General features: G+C 47.0%; 1 long non-coding RNA gene across 1 annotated transcript; it reads right to left on the reverse strand.

Annotated features, from left to right (window-relative positions):
* Positions 1 to 6,756: 6,756 nt before the first annotated feature.
* On the reverse strand, positions 6,757 to 8,098 carry LOC125517112. The gene is made up of 3 exons (XR_007287419.1): positions 7,643 to 8,098; positions 6,921 to 7,304; positions 6,757 to 6,832 (listed from the first exon to the last, which is right to left on the reverse strand). It is a non-coding gene; the product is annotated as an uncharacterized LOC125517112 (long non-coding RNA).
* Positions 8,099 to 9,873: the final 1,775 nt, after the last annotated feature.

Below are 9,873 nucleotides of genomic sequence, written 5' to 3' on the forward strand. Positions count from 1 at the left end.
ATTTCTATCAGAAAGCGCCGCTGACAAGGAGACTTCGGAGGTGGAGAATGGGGCTCCCAACAAGCGAAGGCGGGGCGAGCTAGAACCGCAAGCCACTCCAGCAGGCCTAGACTTAATCAGCAGCCTCCCCGATGATATGTTGAGTCATCATCTCCCTCCTCCCAATCATATATGGGGCGCAGACATTTCCTGACGGTGGCGCCCCCTATGGAACTCCAGCCCTCTCGACCTCATCGACACCCATGAGCTCTGCCATGGCTATCACAAAAGCTTGGATGTGTTCTCCAAGATCCTCGGCAGTCACCTTGGCCCAACCAAAGGCCTTAGAATGGGCAAGTTCCGTTCCAACAGCAAGGACCGAGCCAGGCTTGACGACTGGTTCTGATCCCCCGCCCTAGATCAGCTCGAGGAGCTCACTTTTGATGATGGGCATATGCGGTCGCTGCCAACGTCCGCACTCCGCCTCGCGCCCCCGCTGCGCATCGCCAAGTTCAGGAACTACCATTTCCCGCCCCTTAATGACGCGCTCGCTCTTATTCTACCACGACTGAAGCACCTCGAGGTCGTTGCTATATGCCTCTCAAAGGGTGACATGGAGATCCTGCTCCGTGGCTGTACTACACTCGAGTACATTCGTTCTTAGGCGATCAATGGGTTGAGTACCTTCCACATCACCTCCATGACTCTCCGGACTATTTATGTGTGTTGCTGGTGCGGCAGCAAGACATCACAAAACATGGACCACGGTATGGTCATCCAGGACACACCCGCACTTGAGAGATTACTTGTAGTTGATCAAGAAGGTCCAACAAGAATCAATGTCATTTCTGCGCCAAAATTGACAGTGGTGGGCTACTCGTCTAACAAATACTCCGAACTTGTTATTGGATCCACACCCATTCAGGTACAACAGCCGCCTTCTACCTCTCCTTCTACAAATTAACATTATTTCTAATTTTGAAGATGTTTGTTCGTCTGTCATTTAGAAAATGATTCCGACAAGCTTGACCTCGAAACTGCACATAGTGAAGGCCTTGGCACTAGAATCTATCAGGCCCGACCTGGAGCAAGTGTCAGTTTCCTGAGATGCTTTCCGTGCCTGGAGAAGCTATATATCGAGGTGATGTTCCTTTCCTGTTAATTGTTAACCATAAGGGAGTTCAATTTGTGACACCTTTTTCCAATTTTACAATGACAATGTACTACCATTTCTGAAGGTTCTTTTGGAGGATTTCAGTACATACATTCCCCCCCATATTGGTTGCTTGATCCATATGGTTACAATCAATAAGCATTTCTCCTTTGGATTCATCTGTACTAGTTTTCTTAGGGAACTTTTCATCCACTCCAACCTCTTGTGAAGAAGGCTACATTTTTCTAGGATGTAATCAAATGCCCATGTTAATCATGTCAGATCGAAGATGGCATGTTAGTGCATTTTACAAATCCTGCAAACCAAATAGCTAGGCCTGTAGTAATATTCAAAATTGCATGTAGGCACTAACATGTTTACTTCTTTTGCAGATAAGATTAGGACCAGTGGTGTATAATGTGATACAATATAACAATCACGTCAAATTCCTAGATCTGCATCTCTCAGAAATTACTTTGAACTCCTACCGAGGGACCTTACTGGAGATTATATTCGCCAGGTTCTTTGTTCTCAGAGCAAGGGTGCTGAAGGAAATGAGGTTTGCCCTACATTTATTTCACAAAAATGAATGGTCTGTTGATCAGCGCCGGCGCCTACGGCAGAATAGAGTAGGCTCCAAAAATGCTAAATTTCATTTTGGAACTTCAGATGGCAGAGTAATCGAAAGTCATCGGGTCAACCCCATACATGACTTCTCAGTGGCTGACCCCTTTGCAAAAATTGTGAGGTTTCGAAGCTAGACTTAGAAGCGGTGATATTAGTTTGAACCTCTCTGATATCCATGTTCAGCGCATTAGCACGAGCGTTTGCAGCTGATGAGCTGAATTTCATTTCTAATATCAGTTTGAACCTTGTAATCTTCGAATTTGAGCCATATAACTCTAGAATTTGAACCTTGTAACATTTCGAGCTTTTGTGGTACAATCGTTGAAATCACATCATATGCGACTCATATATTGCTAGCACTATTTTGACCTTAATATGCAATGGTCTTAGGTTTTATTAACCTTTCTCGAATCAGTTTACCTTGTCAATCTCACAGCACACAATCTGTATAGCTAACTCGACTGTGATCTTGTGCACTGTAGAGCGCAGAATTAGTTATCGCACTCGAGTGTCCATCATCACCCTTCTATGTAATGTTGACCTCATCACCCAAGGGTAAAATTATGACCAAAGTCATTCCACACACTTTGTTTTTACAAAGCTTTTTGCCAATAAACGTCCACGATTTGTCCCTCTTCTAGCCGACGCGTGGCCAAACTAGCCGGGCGGGAAGCTTGCGTGGTAAACAACACGGTAGCGCGGCAACAGGCTCTTCGAGCCCACGCCTGGGGTGCGGTGTTGTCAAGCGTGCACTGGATTATGGAATCCTATGCCATGAACGTCATGACAAGACGTGACGATTACAGGTCATCCAGCCCCCATTTATTACAGCGGCCATTTAACCTACCCTTGTGTCTCTTCAACCTTTCAATCGTGCCCCACCATTGCAAGAAGCACACCCACCATGAGAAATTCTTAGAGGGTATCTTGGGTGGCTCCAATGGAGCTCCGAGCGGCCGCCGCCGACGAGCAACAGTTCACCATGCGTGCCGTGGTGGACACCCATAGAAGGTTCATGGACCTCTAGGTGGTGTACATCAATGACCCGGTCTGGGCGGAGCACTCCATCCACATCATGGAGTTGTTGCTTGTCGAGGAAAAGTAAAAGGTGGTCAGGTTCGACCTCGAGTACACCCCCGCTCGTGCCGGGTCTCGTCCCAAGGTCGCCGTTGCCCAGATGTGCATGCGCCACCACATCCTCATCTACCACTACTGCCTGGCCATAAGGCCTTGCGAGCGTTTCACCAGGTTTGTCAACAGCCCCCACTACATGTTCGCTACGGTGGACATCACCAACAATGTAAAGGCGCTCGAGAACTCGGGCATCACCTGCTAGAATCTAGTCGTCATCCAGAGCCAATACAAGATCAGGGGCAGGAAGGAGCATGAGAAGGACTCACTGGTTCACCTCGCCGAGGCCATCATCGACCCCTACTATAGAGACATGAAGGATTCTTGCAACAAGGACAAGCGTGCCTGGCACTCAGCCTGGATGGAGAAACTCGACAAAGCTCACGTCGTGTACGCGGCCAAGGAGGCGTACACGAGCTACGGCATGTACAGGCAGATCGTTGACATGAGGAAGTCCCTCCTTCCCCAAAACGGCCAGGGATCCAGCCGGAAGCAGAGCAATGGCAAGCGTCGTCGCAACAATAAGTAGATGATTAGATCCTCGTTTCTCCTACTTTAGTATGCATGTAATTGCTTTCTTTGGTGTGTGGAAATGTTATGTGTGTAGTCACTTGTGTAATTGTATGCTTAATTTGGTTATGCAATGCTGTCTTTTAAGTATATATGTTGATGCTGTAGAGAGAGCATAGATGTTGTGCGTACAAAGAAAATCACATCGCACACGGACTAAACAATGGAACCCGTCCGTGATGTTTTCATCAATCACTCACAATTGTATACCAGCAATCGTTTGCTCACAACACACACGGCTCGTTAGCACTAATCGTTTGTGTCGTTATTGGTCTTTGCACACGTCTTCAATTACAGACCTATTTGCCTCATAACACACACATCTTGTTCATTTTAACCGTTTTTGTTCACATGTCTCAACGAAAACAGTTCGTCCGAGTGAACCGCATTCCGTATATCACACACACCTTTGATCTAGCTGACCGTTTCTTTTGTGTGGCCTAATCATAAACAGTTCATCCGAGTGAATCGTATGCTGCGTATCGCACACGCCTTCATCTGGCTTCCCGTTTCTTTTGTTCCTCCTCATCGCAAACAGTTCATTGAACCGAACCGTATGCCCTTCATCGCACACGCAAATAAAACCTGAACCGTGTTTCATGCATCCGTCATCACAAATATTTTATACATTTCTGGCGGTTTTCATACAGCACCGTTTACGACTATTGCATCGCACACAATTTCTCGAAGGGTCACTAATCGTAATGTCACGTTAGCAGCAGCCAGCAGTAGTGTGTGTGAATACATAGACAAACAGAGTGTCACTAGTATGCCACTACTTGACTAGCTCGTTAATAAAAGATGGTTAAGTTTCCTAGCCATAGACATGAGTTGTCATTTGATGAACGGGATCACATCATTAGAGAATGATGTGATTGACTTGACCCATCCGTTAGCTTAACACTATGATCGTTTAGTTTATTGCTATTGCTTTCTTCATAACTTATACATGTTCCTATAACTATGAGATTATGCAACTCCCGAATACCGGAGGAACACTTAGTGTGCTATCAAACATCACAACGTAACTGGGTGATTATAAAGATGCTCTATAGGTGTCTCCGATAGTGTTTGTTGAGTTGGCATAGATCGAGATTAGGATTTGTCACTCCGATTGTCGGAGAGGTATCTTTGGGCCCTCTTGGTAATGCACATCACTATAAGCCTTGCAAGGAATGTGACTAATGAGTTAGTTGCGGGATGATGCATTACGGAACGAGTAAAGAGACTTGCCGGTAACGAGATTGAACTAGGTATGATGATACCGACGATCGAATCTCGGGAAAGTAACATACCGATGACAAAGGGAACAACGTATGTCACTACAAGAAATATGTCAACTTGTGACCACCACTATTGGTCACTGAATGGTCACAAATTTTCATTTGTGACCTTTTTGTGACCAAAAACATAAGGTCAAAAGCTGGCCGTCATAAACTGACTATAGCGACCTTCTCTGTGACAAGGTCGTGGACGTTTACGACCAAAATATTCCTACTGTGGCATTTTGGTCACTAGCAACCTCCCCAGGCCACGTAGGCATCCAGCGTGGCAAGCTGATGTCGCACAGGATTCAGCCCGGTCCGATTAGGTGTTTTACATGGGCCGAGCCCATTAATTCAGCCTATTTGTTGTTTTTTTCTTTCAATTTGGGTCAACTACATAGGCCAAGCCCAACAGACTTCTATTTTTTGGGCCACCATTTTTTACAGTCCATATTATTTCAGGCCTCGGCCTTTTTCCAGCCCACTTGCTAGTTTTATTTTGTTTCTTTTCCATTTTAAAGTAGGTCCCAATAGTCAAATGAGAACCAATTACCAGAATTGTTGTTTGGGTACGACACGTCAGTTCTATATTTGTGCAATTATATAATTTGATTGAAAAAGAGCCAATAAGGCATCATATTTTATACAACAGCCAAGCAAAGTACATTACAATCATACATAGTATAGATCTGGTTTTCAGCTATAAAATACAACTAAATATACACATAACTAGCTCCAATGGGCTAAAACGCATTGCTGGGTGTGGTTTTTCTTCGGGGTTCTTCTTCGTAGAGCTCCTGTGCATCTGCAAATAAATAAATTATGGAAAGTTAGAAACATAATAAAGTGACAAGGTCAAGATAGGCACAAGCAGCACATGAAAGGAAGGACATAAATGTTAATCTAATCTTGTTCTCTCTCATTGGATCCAACGAGAAAACAGGATAATTGTGGTTGAACATATGCAGATATCTGAATACTATGTCATAGCAAAAGAATGACTAGTCATCCACTGCCAATCAATTTCGTCATGGGAAACAATCACCAATGATCTACAGAAAATTCTGATCGCATGTGTACATGTCCATGCAGTTAAACTGAATTGAGACAAAGAGTAAACACCAATTCAGATTCATCTCCCTGAAGGAAGTCAGAACAAGAACAACTGCTCAAATTCAGAAGTTTCAACATAGGAACAGAACCAAATTGGACACCTTTAATAGGAAAAACAGAAGAGAGGTAAACACATACCCACATTGTTATATATAGTTGTGCTAGGGAATTTTAAAAACATAATCAAATGCAAATAGGAAGAACACCAAGACTGGATTCTGTATGAAGATAAACTACAGCCAAAGGAAGGGTAATAGATAAAGAAAAAATTCTGACATAAAAGGTAAGCTCATTGTGCATTTTATTTTTTAATGTGATACACAATAAGCATAAATAACCACCAAAATCTATCAATACCGATCATTAACTAGACACATTCCAACATAAAGGAAAAGCAATTATAGAGGTGTGACTTCAGGTACACAAACATAGCAAGGCCATAGCAGCCATGCAATCACTTAACTACAACGATTCTTCCTACTGTTGGCATTCTTAGAAGTGAAAGCTTCTCCTAACCAGTCTATTACTTCATAGTGTGATGGCATGTAAATATATTCAGTAAAATATATATAGTAGTAGGTATGTAGGACAACAGCATGCATTGCCCTTATCACGCAAGAAGAGGCTCCCAATGTATCTACCAGCAGGAATCTTAAAACACATCCATCAACTCTTTTCATTATCTTGGCCAAGTGAGTACTTGCTCAAAATAATACAGCACAGCAACTAAACGACCTCAGGCATTGTGGATTCAGAGTCCAGCGACGAATGAACAGGCAAGTTTCGTATATACCGAGGTTCTTGTCGAGGGTACGGGTGAACTAGTGGAGTGCCAGGGCACCTTGAGGCGCTGCTTGAGGATGCGGCGCTGGCACTGGATGCGCACGACCTCGGGCCACTTGACGAACCAGTGGAGGTCCTTCTTGTGCGGCAGGTCGCCACCGATTCCAAACTGCTTCGGCCTCTTCTCGAACAGCGGGTTCACCACCTTGTACTGCAACCACACACCAACGCAACCCAGTCAGAACACACGCGCCGGGACCGGGAGACTCCAAGCAGGAGCAGAGGAGTGGGTGCAGTACCGCCGCCTTCTTCTTCGCGACACCGGCGCCTTGCCGCCTCGCTTCGGGGCCTGCACCATTCACAAGATGGTGAGGAGGGCAGGGCCTCGCACCGGCGCCATGGGCTGCTCGGCCGCCTCCGGCTGCTGGCGCTTCCCCATGGCCAGGAGCTACACCTTGGGGGATCGGCGGAACCCTGGCCCGGCAAAGGAGATGGTGAGGAGGGGAGGACCTGTCAAAAAGGAACATGAGACAAGGTGAGGTAAGGAGGAGATGGTGCACGAAGAAGGAGGGGAGGGGCTTACCTTTGCCAGATCCGGCCACCTCTGGCCTCATGTCACATCTTTCTTTGCCTGCATCTAGAACTACACAGGTCAGTTTTCCCCATGCCACATCTTTCTTTGCCTGCATAGTAACATTAGACCCGTTAAATGAAGAACCTCAGTTTTAACCACATTGAATTCCTAAATCCAGTGCATAATCTTTTTTCAGAAGGAAAGAACAATCCTATCCTATTCAATTACACTTGGTCTGAAACCTTAGACAGTATGTACGCAACCATAGTTATGCATAATTTAATTCTATAGAAATTTGTGCACGGCACCAACTCGACAAGTCATTCACATTATCAGACCATAGCATGCCTATAGTAACTTACTGTGAACAAATTGTTGTGATAACTATTTTCACAACCCTATGGATATATAAACAAACTTGCGAATGGTAGCGTGTCTGAGTGTTACCTCCTGAATGAAATCAATGTAATGCAGAGCACCATGCTTGAACTGAGTTCCGCCTCCCAGAAAGACCAGGTGCTCCCCGAGACATTAACCCAGTTCTGGTGCCCCTTGTACTCCACCAGCTTTGTATGAGGAATATTGCTATACCATATCAGAACCAAAAAAAACTATGTCAGCCAGGTACACAAACCATGTCTGAAGATAACTGAAATCATGCACCAAAGACAGAGAATTCAGTTCAATGTCCAACTAAAAAAGGACCTGCTCTCTGCTATCATATCGGAACCAGTTCTACTACACGTGCAGGTGTACCAAATCCTTTAATCGGCATATGTGTTATATGACAGGAGAGAGTTCATCCAAACACAGCTAAAGAATTTGGAGCATTCTAGCTAATAAGAAGGAAAGATCATATGCTTCTTCTACATACGGTGGAGCTGCACCAGCATTTGTTTAAGGATCGGCATGTCTGAATTTATTGTGTGTTGCGTCTGTGTTGGTAACTGAAATTAGTAGGACCTCTGACGACCTCGGGACGGAACCACTGCTGCGCGAGGACGGTGGCACGGCGCTCGGCCTCCCCGCCGTAGGCCATGGTGACCTGCGCGAGCTCCTCCTGCAGGGCGTGCGTGATGACCTCCTCGTTCTCCACCGCGTCGACCTTGACCTCGGAGGCGGGGGCGGGGCGGCTGCGGCCAGTAGGAGCGGAGGACGACAGCAGTCAGCGTCTCTTGTACGGCACCAGACGCGGACGAGAGGCGTCGGAGGGCACGGCCGCGTCGTTGCCGGAGAAGAAGCAGGGTGGCTCCTCTACCGGCGTGAGCGCGCGACCGTGGAGAAGCAGACTACCTCCCAGCTCGGAGAGCGAGGGGAGCCCGCCGGTGCTGAGTCATGGCGGCTCCCTTTCCCTGCAGCCGCCGCGTGCTCTGGTACATCTCCGACAGCGTCGCACCGCCGCCGGCCCCGCCGAAGAGATCCATCGCCGCCGCGGTCGGTCGGGATCGATCGATCGAGGGGGGAGAGGAGGATTATTTCCGTATCTTGGATCGGTTGGGGAGGGAGCGTGAGAAGGTGGAGAAGGAAGCGAGGGGCTGGCGGGGAGGGTGCGGCGTCGCGAGAGAAGGCGGCGGGGAGAAAGGGGAGGGGGTCGGGGTGGCGATGCGGTGAGGAAGGGCACGATGGAGAGGAGCTCCGCCGGATCTGGAAGTGGAGAGGAGGAGAGGGAAAGAAAGGAGGCGGGGGTGGATGGAAAATGACCACGAGGACATAGCTAGGGTTTCGGGGTTGGTGTGGAAGAGTTGATGACTGCCGTTGGATTCGCGAGCATCCGACGATGTATGATGCATGATCCACGTGAGACGTCCGCGGACCAATCAGAATGCAGTACGACGTTATGACCATCTAAATTGGTCGTGATTGACTAAAAATAGGTGGTTACTACAAATCATCTGGATGATTTTAGCCAAAAATAAGCCGCCTGAAGAGTCGTTCGATCAGACGCACTGTACCACTGAATCGAGCAACTCCCATGGCAGCAGCACGCAGCAGCTCCATGGCAGCATCATGCAACGGAACTTCAACGACCTCGGTGGCGCTTCGTTGCAGCTCCGCCCTCGTCGAAGCTTCAATGAACCGGGCGGCGCTTCACTGCATCTCCGGCGATGCTTCACTGCAGCTCCATGGGCGCTTCATTAAAACTTCGGTAGCACTCTTGCGGGCCGCCGGTGAAGCTTCACTGCAGCGCCACCGCTGCAGGCGGTGCTCCATAGCAGCATCGGTTGCCTCGTCGAAGCTCCACTGCTGCATCCAATGGTTGCCGATGAAGTTTCACTATAGCGCAACGTGAGGGCGACGGGTGATGCGATGAAGCACGCAGTGGTGACGACGGATCCTGTGATGCAACACAGCGGCGATGACAGATCCCACGAAGATTCATGGCTTTCAAACCAAACGATCAATCTTATGGCCACATTCATGGCATAGTTTGTTCAAATGATCTCATATTGTGCACAAGGGTGCATCTTGGAATGGCAAACTATATTTCCTAAGGAAGTTTTCATTTTTTTGGACGAAAAAACTATTTTCCATTTTTCGAGTGCCCAAAAGTAGGGTTTTTATGAAGGACCTCCCAAATAATTGTTGCAAAATTGGACCAAATCATTTTTATAAAATACTAGTCCATATTTAGTGCACAATTGACCAAATGGTTGGGTGTAAAAAGTTTTGATCCACCT

The sequence above is a fragment of the Triticum urartu genome, chromosome 6 (assembly GCF_003073215.2).
Source record: "Triticum urartu cultivar G1812 chromosome 6, Tu2.1, whole genome shotgun sequence".
In the NCBI taxonomy this organism is placed as follows: Eukaryota; Viridiplantae; Streptophyta; class Magnoliopsida; order Poales; family Poaceae; genus Triticum; species Triticum urartu.